Here is a 15406-nt window from a genome sequence, read left to right as displayed (position 1 = left end):
GCTGGTGCTGCGTACTCAGATACCTAACATATGTAGAGTTTCATTAAAAAAAAAATATCTTTAAAGTTTCCAATGGTAGTTCTTAATCTCCGGTGATCTGTTTGATATATTTTCTCTTTTTTTTTTACACAGGGTTTGACAAGGTTAAGGATCCCTAGCTTTATTGACAAGCTATTTACAGGTTAAGGATTCCTAACTTTATTGGCAAGCTAAGAGCTGTTACCTACATCAGCTCATTTGAAAGCATTTTTATTGTTATGAGACATACAAGTAGGGAACAGGATGAAATTGGAGCCATCTGTGAGCCAGACTTTTCATTTGATCAACTGACTTTATCTCGTTGACATCATTATGCTGTACGAATGTGTTCCATACTCGAGTCATCCTGGGTATATAGGATCTCAGATGGAGTGATGTTCTGGAGAAGGGTACAGCCAGAGTGAAGTTGCTGCTTTCTGCCCGTCTTATGGCATAAAAGCTTGTTTCACGCTGTCCTCGAAGTGGATCCAAGTGTGGTACTTTGACAATATTGGCCTTGTACATAACAGTAAGGCCACCCACATCCCTCTTTCATCTTTCTCTTTTGTCGATATTTGCAGTTCATACTTTCGTTACAAGTTTTTCTCTCTCCCCTCCTTCGTTTACATACCTTTGCAAGTATTCTTCCTGAGTTTCATTATTCACTCTTGTATCCTCTACAAGTTTCATTTCTATCACCAGTTGTGTTATTGTTGGTTAATATGTTAATAGTAAACAATACCGCACCTAAAGCAATAAGACGCATGTAGTATCTTTATTTCCGAAAAGTAGGTGAAATTCTTGGTATCTTTATTTCCGAAAAGTAGGTGAAATTCTTGGTATCTTTATTTCCGAAAAGTAGGTGAAATTCTTGGTATCTTTATTTCCGAAAAGTAGGTGAAATTCTTGGTATCTTTATTTCCGAAAAGTAGGTGAAATTCTTGGTATCTTTATTTCCGAAAAGTAGGTGAAATTCTTGGTATCTTTATTTCCGAAAAGTAGGTGAAATTCTTGGTATCTTTATTTCCGAAAAGTAGGTGAAATTCTTGGTATCTTTATTTCCGAAAAGTAGGTGAAATTCTTGGTATCTTTATTTCCGAAAAGTAGGGGAAATTCTAGGTATCTTTATTGCCGAAACGTTTCGCCTGCGCAGCAGGCTTCTTCAGTCGACTGCAGAGGTGACTAAATGCTGGAGACAATCGAAGAAGAAATCGAGGTACGCAGTCCCTCAGCCTTGAGAGACGCAGAGAAGTTGTTCAGTTCCACAGACGTGATCGCTCTGAAATAACACATTGATGGAGCTATGTATAACGAATATTTGTACTGGTTATATACTTGAATAAGATGTGTGCAATATCTGGACATGTATATTATGTATGATGAAGATATCCAAGTGTTGGTAGACAATGGCAAGAGTCGACAAGTGGGAATGAAGACACTGGGTGCTTGATAAAGTCCAGCCTTGGGCGAAACGTTGCCTCTGCTACCACTGTCTTTCCACACCCAGGTATTGACAGTGTTACCACTACTGTTACCAGTATATTCTAATGCTAATGATTATAACCATAATTTTTCAAGAGGTAAGCCAGTGGAAGGCCTCGGTCAGATGACCAAAATCTTAAGCGGCGGGTCATCATATAACTTAGACCCGCATCAGGAAACACTTGTTCTGTTTCCTGACAAACTTTACCTAACCTAGCCTATTGTTACTACAGGTGTACTCGGGAAGTATTTACAGTGATAATCTCAGCTTCGAGCACCACCAGTTAACCCCGAGTCGAAAAGCGTTTTTATTGATTCCTCGCCTTTTTGGGGGGACGTGTCATACCTGCTCTTGAAAGTGTGTATGGCTTTGCTCATTGAGCGTTGAACTCGTGTCACTTCTGGTGCTTCCAGTTTCTTAGTATTTCCTCACCTCTGTGACTAGTTTTCTTCGATAATACAATTTACAGAGAAAACTTTTAATGGGGCTGCGTTTCACTTGTGGCTGAGATTTATCAAGTCATACTGAGCATACTTGTTACGCGTATACTCACGGAGTATGAGGCGATAGTAGTAGTAGTAGGAACAGCAGCGGTAGTACTAGTACAAGCAGCAACAGTAGTGATAGTAATAGTAGCAGCAGCAGAACCGGTAGTAGCCGTAGTACAAGCAGCATCAGCAGCAGTCATAATAGTAGTAGTAGCATCAGCAGTGGTAGTAGTAGTTGTAGTACGAGAAGCATCAGCTGCAGTAGTAGTAGTAGTAGTAGTTGCAGCATCAGTGGTGGTAGTAGTAGTACAAGCAGCAGGAGCAGCAGCACCAACAGTAGTAGTAGTGGTAGTAGTAATAATAATAACAGCATCAGTAGTACGAGTGGGTTTAAGACAAAATACATCTGAAAGGGATGAAGCAACTAAATCTAAATCCCCAGCTTCTTTAGAGCGAGGTAAGATCAATACTGGTATGCCAGGTGATGAGGCACATTACACTCCACCTGCTACCTACACACCAGGTGTTTCCCATGTAAAATGTGTATCAGAGTTTTGGCTAGGCTGAAAGCACCCTGGTTTGCTCGGTAGTGTCTGTTGTGCCGATGATCGCCGACTCCTGGCGACCGTCCGTCCTTTTGATAATAGGCTTGATGTCTATCCTCGCCATGAAGATGTGCGAGTTTTGTCCCGAGGGGTGACGACGCAGAGAGAACGTGGTAGAAAGAGAGAGAACGTGGTAGAAAGTTGACCCATTACTACTACGGCTTTATTGCACTTCAAACCTGACCTACTTTCACTGATGGGCTCAGACCCCACATACGTGACCACTGATGATGAATAAGACACATGTGCAACACCTGGGTATCTTTACGGGTTGAGACGTTTCGCCAACCAGTGGATTTCTTAATTCATTTCAGACAAAAAATGTTCCTTTCGCCATCTTCAGTATTTACTCTTGGTTGGCGAAAAGTCTCAGTCGCTTAACATACCCTGGTGTTGAACCTTTCTTTAATCAACTTGTCGTAATTATACTATTATACTGTGCTGCACTGCTTCTGCTTAACCGTGGCTCAGGTGGCAGCGCACTCAGCTCACATTGAACATTAAAATGGTATAAAATACCGACAGGTTGTTAGGTAAGACACATATGCAACAGTTAGGTATCTTTATTATGAAACGTTTCGCCTACACAGTAGGCTTCTTCAGTCAAGTACAGAAAAGTTGATAGAAGCAGAAGATACTGGAAGACGATGTAATCAGTCCATCACCTCTTGGCGCTATAAAAAGCTCCATCCTGTCACTTCTTCTCCATATTGTTTCATACTATGGAACAATGCTCTTCTCCAGACTGAGGGACTGACCACCTCAAAACTTTAAGGGTGATGGACTGATTACATCGTCTTCAAGTATCTTCTGCTTCTATCAACTTTTCTGTACTTGACTGAAGAAGCCTACTGTGTAGGCGAAACGTTTCATAATAAAGATACCTAACTGTTGCATATGTGTCTTACCTAACAACCTGTCGGTATTTTATACCATTTTAATGTTCAATCTGTCAGACACTGCATCACAAGGGTATCTTGGTACAGACCTGCAATCAACTTCGACAACTTCCACTAGTGAGAGGGGCTGGATTTGAGAGGGACCTGACTTCTCAACATCTGAGTTCTTACCTCTCCTAGTGGCCTACGTCTCACCTCTTGGCGCTATAAAAAGCTCCATCCTGTCACTTCTTCTCCATATTGTTTCATACTATGGAACAATGCTCTTCTCCAGACTGAGGGACTGACCACCTCAAAACTTTAAGGGTGATGGACTGATTACATCGTCTTCAAGTATCTTCTGCTTCTATCAACTTTTCTGTACTTGACTGAAGAAGCCTACTGTGTAGGCGAAACGTTTCATAATAAAGATACCTAACTGTTGCATATGTGTCTTACCTAACAACTCAGCTCACATACTGAGGGGCCGTGATTCGATCCCCTGCACTGGTGAAAACGTTGAACATGTTTCATTTTACCTGTTGCCCATGATTGTATGTTCCCTGGCCAGCGTTGCATGGCCCTGGCCCGCGTGGCATGATCCTGGCCAGCGTTGCATGGCCCTGGCCAGCGTTGCATGGCCCTGGCCAGCGTTGCATGGCCCTGGCCAGCGTTACATGGCCGTGGCCCCCGTGGCATGATCCTGGCCAGCGTTGTGTAGCCTTGGCCAGCGTTGCATGGTCCTGGCCAGCGTTGCTTGGTCTTGGCCAACGTTGCCTGGGCCTGACCAGCGTTGCTTGGTCCTGGTCAGCGTTGCATTGCCCTGGCCAGAGTTGCTTGATCCTGGCCAGCGTTGCATTGTCCTGACCAGCGGTGCATGGTCCTGACCAGCGGTGCATGGTCCTGACCAGCGGTGCATGGTCCTGACCAGCGTTAAATGGTCCTGACCCGCGTTGCATGGTCCTGACGAACGTTGCATGGTCCTGACCAGCGTTGAATGGTCCTGACCAGCGTTAAATGGTCCTGACCCGCGTTGCATGGTCCTGGCCAATGTTGCATGGTTCTGACCAGCGTTGAATGGTCCTGGCCAGCGTTGCATGGTCCTGACGAACGTTGCATGGTCCTGGCCAATGTTGCATGGTTCTAACCAGCGTTGCATTTATTTATTTATTTGAACATGATACAGAAGTACAAAGAAATACAGTGGTTAAGTGTAACCTGCCAAAGCCCCTTGTATGCAGAGCATATGGGCAGGCTTAAAATTAACTTAGATTAACTAAGCAATGATATATTCAGTGGTAAACATTGTTGTAAACAGATAACAATTAAGCACAAATGAGTATTTCAAAGCAGGTCATATGGTCATTTACTGTGTTGCTGAGCATTCAGTAGAATGGAGTATTCTGTTAGGTAATGTAATTAAAAATAATAGTTTGATTGGGTCACAGGTTAGACATTTATGAGATACAATTATTCAGTGTTTATTTAGTTGTGGGTGAGTAAGTGATTTTTGAGAAGAAACTTGAATTTATAAACAGTGTTTCTTTTATATTCACAGGTAATGAATTCCAGATTTTTGGGCCTTTTATGTGCATTCAGTTTTTGCATAGTGTGAAATGGACTCGAGGAATATCAGAGTGATCTGTGCCTTGTGTTATGGTCATGTGTTCTGTTGAGGTTGGTAAAGAGACGTTTGAGGGGAGGGTTTATATCCGAGTTAAGTGTTCTATGTATGCAGTTGGTACAATAATAAGTATGGATGTTTTGTATGGTGAGTAGGTTAAGAGATTTGAATATTGGTGGAGTATGCTGCCTGGAGTGGGAATTTGTTATCATTCTGACTGCAGCCTTTTGTTGGGTAATTAATGGTCTGAGATGGTTTATTGTTGTTGAGCCCCATGCACAAATTCCATAGGTGAGATAGGGGTAAATAAGTGAGTGATATAGGGCCAGGAGGGCTGACTGTAGAACATAGTACCGTATCTTCGATAGTATGCCTACGGTCTTGGAAATTTTCTGGGAAATTTGTTGTATGTGTGTTTGAAATTTGAGTCTATTATCAAGGTGGATTCCTAAGAATTTTCCCTCTGTGAGCTTTGTGATAGGTGACCCGTTTATCATTATGTTAAGAGGAACATCTGTAGCTCTGTTACCAAACTGAATGAAGTAGGTTTTGCCAATGTTGAGAGTAAGTTTGTTAGTCCTCATCCAGGTAGATATTTTCTGTAATTCGGTATTCACAGTATTGCATGGTCCTGACCAGCGTTGCATGGTCCTGACCAGCGTTGCATGGTCCTGACCAGCGTTGCATGGTCCTGACCAGCGTTGCATGGTCCTGGCCAGCTTTGCATGGTCCTGGCCAGCTTTGCATGGTCCTGGCCAGCTTTGCATGGTCCTGGCCAGCTTTGCATGGTCCTGGCCAGCTTTGCATGATCCTGGCCAGCTTTGCATGGTCAGGACCATGCAACGCTGGAGGTGTAGGGTTCTGAGGGTGTAGGGTTCTGGGGATGTAGGAAGAGTTTTGGGGATTTAGGAGTTCTGGAAGTGTAGGGGGGAGTTCTGGGGGTGTAGGGGAGCTCTGGGGTCTGGGAGGAATTCTGGGGGTGTAGGGGAGCTCTGGGGGTGTTTGGGAAGCTCTGAGGTGTATGGGAGAGCTCTGGGGGTGTAGGGTTAGGTCTGGGGAGCTCTGGGGTGTATGGGGAGCTCTAGGGGTGTAGGGTTAGTAAACCATGCCCCCGGCCGGGATTGAACCCCCCGCGGGTTCAATCCCGGCCGGGGGTATGGTTTGTTTGCAATCGTGTCATTACGATTTCTTGAGTCGTGTAGGGTTAGTTCTGGGGGATGTGGGGAAGCTTTAGGGTATATGGGGAGCTCTGGGGGTATATGGGGAGCTCTGGGGTATATGGGGAGTTTGGGGGTATACCAGGAGTAATATTTTTTACCTGTCCTCAGATCACCTTCACGATAAAGCAAGAACGAGCTTTTCTGTTGTCAGCGTTTTTGTATGCTTGTTATCAGCAACGGGAGATCTGTGTCGCGTTGGCTGATCACTTGGTAATGTTTAAACCTTTATGGACGAGAATATGTGAAGGCTTCCTTCTCAACCGTGAAAGAATTAGTGTGGCCACGACTTCTTTCTCGACCGTGAAAGAATTAGTGTGGCCACGACTACTTTCTCGACCGTGAAAGAATTAGTGTGGCCACGACTTCTTTCTCGACCGTGAAAGAATTAGTGTGGCCACGACTACTTTCTCGACCGTGAAAGAATTAGTGTGGCCACGACTACTTTCTCGACCGTGAAAGAATTAGTGTGGCCACGACTTCTTTGTCGACTGTGAAAAAAAATAATTGGTCTTAACATAACTTCTTTCTCGTCCTTGAAAAAATTCGTGTGAATATACGACTTCTTTGTCGTCAGTGAAAGAATTCGTGTAAATATTTCTTTCTCGTAGACTACAACTTTGTCATATGTTTGTCTAGCAACAGGTTGATAAATGAGACAGTTTTGCAACATTGTTGCAGATGTGTCTCCATTTATCAACATGTCGGTCTTGCAAGCAATTTATTGAGGTCTAGCAACAGGAATAATATTAGAAGTAAATAATGAAAAATGAATGGCATAGGAGTACAGTTAAAAGCCCGAGTAGATCTATAAGTCACTATGGTAACATGGATTTGAGTGGGACTTGCACATGAGTTAGTTATCCAAGCTTATTCCTTGGCTAACATTGATAATGGGTTAGGCGAATATATTTTTTTAGTGGGTTTGTGTTTGACAAAGACTTGCCAGGTATGGGCCAGTAGACCTGCTGCAGTGTTCCTCCTTTCTTATGTTCTTATAAGGGTGTCTACCGAGCAGTTTGCAATGTGAACAGCTACTGATGGTAGTAGCCAGGCTTAAGCTTGGTTACAAATACTTCTGGCATACACAGATAACCCGCACATAGGAGAGGGAAGCCTACGACGACGTTTCAGTCCGACTTGGGGCCATTTACAAATGGTCCAAGTCGGAACGAAACATTGTTCTCATTCTCGAGAGAATAAATTGTTTAAACACTGCGACATCTTTCTCGTCCGTGAAGGAATAAATTGCATGAACACTTCTTTCTTGTCCGTGATAGAAGGGGTAATTCAGTTACATATCAGGTTGTTACCCCATTACATTTTCCATTTATTTACGTCTTGTAATTACTTTAATTACTTTTTCTTGGTTATTTGTAAATAGGAGAGAGAAAGGCGTTGGTAGTTTTGTAAATCGTAAATGGGAAAGAGAGGGGGAGGGCCCTGGTGATTTTGTATATCGTAAATGTGAAGAGGGAGGCCCTGGTGGTTTTGTAAATTCTGCAAGGAATTGGGAAGGGAGAAAGACTGTAGTAATGTTCTGTAAATCGTAAATAGGAAGGGAGAGGGCCGGTGTAATTTTTTTCTTTGTAAATCCCAAATTAGTTGGCATGTTATATACAAGATGGCGTGCATGTGAGCTCAAAATTCATCAGGCATACACAGTGGTTTCGTAGAGGAGAGGGGGTGAAGGAAGGGGGTGTATCCCCAGCCTGTCCCCTTCCCTTCGTTCAGAGCTAACAACCTCACCTTTGTAAACAACTCATGCGACACTGGTCACATCTCGAAGTATATATATATTTTTTTTTTAAGCTCCAAAATTGTATATACAAATATTAAAAGAGGTGTTTAATGTAATATTAATTAGAATAGCTTCTGTCTGTCTGTCTGTCTGTCTGTCTCTCTGTCTGTCTCTGTCTCTGTCTCTCTCCTCTCTCTCTCTCTCTCTCTCCTCTCTCTCTCTCTCTCTCTCTCTCTCTCTCTCTCACACACACACACACACACACACACACACACACACACACACACACACACACACACACACACACACACACACACACACACACACACACACACACACACAAAACTGCCAATTGAGTCATAACAAAAAGAAACTGCCCTACGTATACTTTCTTACCTGCAGCGCTCATAATCAAGGTATAAATTACAGATGTGGGTTTTCTTCCATTCTCAGGTAAATGAGTGGTTGTCCGGACTCTTGCATGCATCTTGAAGCAACGTCCACCGGAAGCAGGAGGGTATGTATGTCTGGGTATAATGTTGTGCAGGGGAGGAAAATATGAGGAATATGCATTGTGTATACAATGTATGGGACTTTTTGCATATATGTATGTTTATAAAAACATTCTCAGTCCACAGCAGGATTCGAACCTGCAAACTCGGCATCATAGTACACAATACTTTGTCCACACAGCTGGAGTCTGGCTGTGTGGATAAAGTACTGTGTACGCTGGTACCGAGTTCGCAGGTCCGAATACTGCTGCGAACTGAGAGGTGATGTTTATAAACATTTTCGCCCATTTGCGAATTATTAAGTATGTATGTATATATACACCTGAACGCTTTCATGTGCTTACACACACATCTTCAGAGGAATTGGAAGGTAAAAATAATTTTCACAAAAATCCTGTGTGTGTTCTTCGTTAAACGAACAATTTGTCTTAAATTTTATACATATGCTGGACAAATGTATATATATGAGTGGTAGGATTTTGGAGTCACATTGATGGAATGGGCTGGTGAACCTATTATAGTGCTCCTTTCTTGTTTATTTTTGAGCTTATGGCCTGATTTTTTTAATTTAAATTGCCTATACACCTTTCTATTGGTTGGAAATTTTAATACACATTGAAGTCTGACTTGTAGTTTACCGTTTTATTGGAAAAAGTTTTAATATTATTTATAAATGGAATTGTGGACCAGTAAGCTTCACTGAGTCGGTTGTCACCTTCTCTAAGGTATCACCTCAGTGTTTAACACAAAATGTGCTTTTCTTGCCTCTCTGAAGGAGACGCCAACCACATGAAGTGTGTGTACTCACCTAATTGTGGTTGTAGGGGTCGATTTATAGCTTCTGGCCCCATATATATATATATATACATATATATATATATATATATATATATATATATATATATATATATATATATATATATATATATATATATATATATATGCACACACAGACTGGGTTCGCCTTTAGGTATAACCGTGGGGACCTTTAACCTCGGAAAATTAAAAGGCTTCAAGGAAAATTACTAAGGTTTCTCCTTGAAGCTGCTAAAATTCTCAACTTTTGCCACCCCATCTTTAATTCATTAACATGTACACTTTATTACATTAAATGTTATACAAGTTTTGAAGGCTACATTGATTATTACAAGGATGTGATTAGTATAAACTACGAAACGTCTCAGATACATAAATGCACAATTATTTTTCTCAGCAATTACAACCATTAGCTTAATAATTTAAAAAAATGAAAATCTACGCTAAATATAATAAAAGATTATACTTTAGGTAGGTTCAACAGGCCTAAGTTCGGCCAATTTTAATAATTTTTCACAAAATTAACCTAAACCAGTGCCTCTCTGTAACAGCTTTACCCGAACTTATCTTGATGAACCTTAATATAATCAAGGCTAAGTTAAGGTCGTGTGCACCAGCTTGTCGTTTCCAAGTTGGTTAATCAGAGATTCTGGAGTAAGAGTTTTTGTTTGGTCAAGAGTTAACTTGCAAGTGTTATATAATACGATCTTCAGTAATCGTTAGACTGTGTGTTGACGGTGCTTGTATCCCATATATCGGACGATAATTATCTTTATTTTTATCTATATTTTAAATTATCTTTTTTTTATCTGACTTTTTTATGAGTTTTTTTTAATTATTAGGAAAATGAACATATGGACCATTCCTTACTAACGTGGTATGACTCAAAGGAAACTCCGTCACCAGTACTCACTCTCTTGCTGACTTTACAGAAGTTTACAAACATTACAGTCCCATCAACCACTGGACCGTAACTACCCCACTCATTTCTCAGAGTGCAACCGGAAATCACTCACATCCGGGGGGACAGGTTTTTAAAGATACTTCATTTACAATTATGTATTTAATCCTTGACTAATTGGGCAAAATTCAAATATTTCTTGATTAATTTATGCATTATTTAGTTTAAAAGATATAGATTTTGCCTGGGGTCCAAGCCGACATTATACTTAAGGAAGCTTTGTGTGTGTTATTGACCCTAAAGGCCAAGTCTGTTACAGAACCAGGGATTCAGTGACCCCGTGAATCGACCACAAGTAGGCTACAGGTAGGTAAAGCCTAGTCACCCTCTATACTCGGCGTATAAGCACTGTCTCCTGGAATGCTGGTTGTAATACCATCTTGCCACCTGTGGTCATGGGTCTGAGCTGTCCATTCCATCCCTTGGACATTCCTCGTCATGGTACCTTACCAGATTCAACAGATCCAGTATCAAACTTGATGGCCTTGTACAGGAAAAAAGGTTCGATACAGAAATACTAGTTCCCTGGGCTTATACAGAATTCATTATTAATGCATTCAAAATTGCTTCGAAATTATTCCCCATTTTTTCCATGACTGTTCTTCATTATATCCTGATAATATCTGTGGTCAGACTTGGCCTTCGGATCTTTTATGTTTATTAAAATCAAATTCATACTGAAGATACTGTTTAAGTATGAATCTGATTTTGATAAACATGAGTGTTCTGAGGGCCAAGGCAAAACACAATACATTATCAGGATATAACGATGAAGAAGAAAATCATGGAAATAATAAAAAGGCACAGTACCGTGACTGGAACAATGCACAACCCGCACATAGGAGAGAGGAGCTTACGACTTTGTAAATGGTCCAAGTCGGACCGAAACGTCGTAAGCTCCTCTCTGTAATGTGCGGGTTATTATTTGTGTAAAGTCATGGAAAAAAATGGGGAACAATTTCGAAGCAATTGTGAATGTATTAATAATGAATTTTGTATAAGCCAAAGGTATTTACACTTAGCTCCAGTGAATTGACGCCGAGAATGTGGTCTTCAATTATGAAAGTGCTAGGTCATTTTTGGTAATGGATTAGATTTTCCCGCTGAAGCGGCTAGTTTATTGTGCACCCCATATCCATCCTGTGGACGGTAGCGCTAGAGCATATGGATGCACAAAAGGCCTAGGAACTAGGCCCCGAAAAGGTTAACAGGAGTACATCTGGATATGTATCTACAGTTGCCTGATCTGTTGCAAGCAGAGTTAGAATATTTGCTTAAAATGTCTGGTATCTTATTTTCATTAATAAGATACCTTAACATATCACGTAAGTTAATATACTTTCTATCTTTGGCCCTGGACTGAGGTGGAAAAATAGGGTAATGAACATTAATTGGTAGAGAAACCTACCTCAGGAAACAGGGAAGGGAGGCTACCCTACTTTGACTCTCCTCAGTTATTTATTGCCTCAGCGATCACTTACAACTGGAGGATATAGTTTACCCCGTTAAAGCTGCCTGTCAGCTTCCTGCCTGCCTGCCTGCCTGCCTGGCTGTCCTGTTTCCTGACAAAACTGACTGACAGAAAAGAATACCACATAAGATATGGAACCTGACAATATTTACCATTGGGTACCGGATAAAGGGCTACTCATGTGTACCGAAAGAAAGGGTACCAATGTGTACCGGAAGAAGGAGTACCTATGTGTATCGGAAGGGGTACCCATGTGGACCGGAAGAAGGGGCACCAATGTGTACCTGTTACAATTTTATGTTTTAAATTACTAAGTTGGAAAAGTATAAATTTGATGTATTTATATAGCATGAAAATACACAAGAAGCATACGATTAAAAACCAGAATCATTTACATGAGTACTCGCTCAAGTGCTGGAAAAATATCATTAGAAAAAAAATACTGATGAATCTGGCTAGGATAACAAGGAATCATTGCAGAAAACCTGCCTTACGAACTTCATGGAATTCTATGACAGAATAAAGAAAATTAAGCAAGAAAGACAATTATGGGCTTACTACATTTTCCGGGACTTCAGGAAGGCATATGACATAGTACCATACCTGAGATTGATTCACAAGTTGGAAGAGCAAGCAGGAGTGCAAGGTAAAGTACTAAAATATATATAGTATCTGATTGACAAAAGACAGTGGTGGAAAAGAGGGAAACATAAGAATGGGTCAGAGTAACACGTGGGGTCCCTCAAAGATCGGTACCAGGACTCCACTGGCTTGAGGTAAATGAAAATAAAGAATTAGACACATAGGCAAGATCTTGGTATCATTATTTTGTAGACGTTTCGCTATCCATTGGCTTTATCAGTACAGTTCAAGGACATAATGTGAAGACAGAATTATATACAAAAGACAAGGTAATCAGTCCCACAGCCTTTGAGTAGGTGAAGAACACCGCAGTCTTGAAGAATTTGAGATAAATTTTTGCTAATAAATTCGCTTGATTTACAGATTTTGATATTTCTGGTGAGTCAGCACACACGAGATGAAGCACTTCATCAACATCTTGGTGCAACATCCTCTAAAATAAACGCCTTGTTATGTGTGGTTCTACGTAACTTGTTGTGGAGAACACTAGGTATTACTTTGTTGCCGGGTCACCACATGAAGACCCGTACGAGGACCCGTCCTGGCAAATCTACCTTAACCTAAACAGTGTATTTTGTCTCAATCTGCGTAGGTCGGAGCCGCCTCTGGCCTGAGACATAATGTTCGCAAGTAATTTCGCTTGTTCTGCGAATTTTAAACATACATATTTTTAAGAACAGCAGTCGTCTTCCACTTGAGTAGGGTCACCCCAAAATGAAAGCAACATTCACCACCATTTTTACCATTCTTCCTTGCCGGAAATGCGCAGTTGTCACAATTCAAATGCTCCACCGTACTGTGTCATCACCATCCCATCTTCAACATGACACACTTTTCCAGATTATATTATTATTATTATAATCAAAAAGAAGCGCTAAGCCACAAGGGCCATACAGCTTCCAGATTATAGCAGTCCGTTATAGTTTCCTTAAAATATATCAGGTTGTGGTGATGATGACAAGACCTTATAAGGTATATTGTTAGTGTTTGTGACAATTTAGTGCTCCATGTAAGTCACTAAGGATAAGTCAACACGGATTATCAGAAATATAATCACTGATGACTTATCCTAGAGATTATGTGAAAGAACGACGTCACTTACTTGATTCTTTGACAGTATCCCTAATTGTGCTATGTCCACCTCACAGTCCTCAGCTACATTATGTCCACCTCACAGTCCTCAGCTACATTGTGTCCACCTCACAGTCCTCAGCTACACTGTATCCACCTCACAGTCCTCAGCTACACTGTATCCACCTCACAGCCCTCAGCTACACTGTGTCCACCTCACAGTCCTCAGCTACATTGTGTCCACCTCACAGTCCTCAGCTACACTGTGTCCACCTCACAGTCCTCAGCTTCATTGTGTCCACCTCACAGTCCTCAGCTACACTGTCCACCTCTCAGTTCTCAGCTGCCTATACCCACCTCACAGTCCTCAGCTACATTATACCCACCTCACAGTCCTCAGCTACACTATACCCACCTCACAGTCCTCAGCTACACTATACCCACCTCACAATGTCTCCTCGTGGTGTCCCAGCTCAACAATACCCTGCTGTCAGCCCGCCACCAAACATTGTACCCACGTACCCTCTGATCATACCCTTTTAGGGGGACTATTTCTGGCCCGGAGCCCACCAAAACGATGCTAAAAATACCCCGCCAAAGCTGCCCCGTGTCCCACAATGGGTAGTACTTAGCCCAGTAATGGCGTGTTTGTTTACGTTCTGGTCGCGTGTCCTGCCAAGGTCATTGGAGTGTAGTGGGGCGTGGCTTGACATGGGTCACGAAACTTTCTATTTTGGGCATGTGTGGGTATCCATACATGCCTAGTTTTGGGCATTCTTTTTAGGGGGGAGAGGAGCTATGTTTTGATTGTTTGAACTATTTTTGTAGTTTTGGGGCTAGTTGTCGTAGGTTTTGAGTTATATGTGGTGGTTTTTGGGCAAGTTGTGGTGGATTTTGGGCATTTGTGGTAAATTTTTGGGCTGTTGTGGTAGTTTTTGGTTATTTGTGGTAGCTTTTGGCTATTTGTGTTAGTTTTGAGGTTATTTGTTTTAGTTTTGGGTTATATTTTGGTAGTTTTCATCTATTTTTACTAGTTTGGGGCATTTTGATAACCTGGGGTTAGCAGTTTCGGGCCCAAATTTCGTTCTTCAGACAGTAATGGAGGAAGGACACACATTGCAGACTAAGCTGTGGTTGGAACAACGTTTCGCCCTATCCAGAGCTTTGCTTTGTCTGGTCATGACTTGATGAAACTTTAACAGAGCGATGAGTAAGACATCATGAAATCTTTTTCTCATGAGTAAGATACATGAACCATGCTGTGATGAATAAGACATGAACCATGCTGTGATGAATAAGACATGAACCATGCTGTGATGAATAAGACATGAACCATGCTGTGATGAATAAGACATGAACCATGCTGTGATGAATAAGACATGAACCATGCTGTGATGAATAAGACATGAACCATGCTGTGATGAATAAGACATGAACCATGCTGTGATGAATAAGACATGAACCATGCTGTGATGAATAAGACATGAACCATGCTGTGATGAATAAGACATGAACCATGCTGTAATGAATAAGACATGAACTATGCTGTGATGAATAAGACATGAACCATGCTGTGATGAATAAGACATGAACCATGCTGTGATGAATAAGACATGAACCATGCTGTGATGAATAAGACATGAACCATGCTGTGATGAATAAGACATGAACCGTGCTGTGATGAATAAGACATGAACCATGCTGTGATGAATAAGACATGAACCATGCTGTGATGAATAAGACATGAACCGTGCTGTGATGAATAAGACATGAACCATGCTGTGATGAATAAGACATGAACCATGCTGTGATGAATAAGACATGAACCATGCTGTGATGAATAAGACATGAACCATGCTGTGATGAATAAGACATGAAC

General features: G+C 41.5%; 1 protein-coding gene across 1 annotated transcript in view; it reads left to right on the top strand.

The window, feature by feature from the left end:
* Positions 1 to 15406, top strand: part of Delta (neurogenic locus protein delta) — a gene marked incomplete at its 3' end in the record, with an annotated part of 1152245 nt that overhangs the window by 898334 nt on the left and 238505 nt on the right. Inside the window, 1 exon segment of the mRNA XM_070098268.1 lies at positions 8508 to 8571.

Source organism: Cherax quadricarinatus, chromosome 61, assembly GCF_038502225.1.
Source record: "Cherax quadricarinatus isolate ZL_2023a chromosome 61, ASM3850222v1, whole genome shotgun sequence".
In the NCBI taxonomy this organism is placed as follows: Eukaryota; Metazoa; Arthropoda; class Malacostraca; order Decapoda; family Parastacidae; genus Cherax; species Cherax quadricarinatus.
Note: the sequence above shows the minus strand (reverse complement) of the source record. Positions and strands in the feature narration are given on the sequence as shown.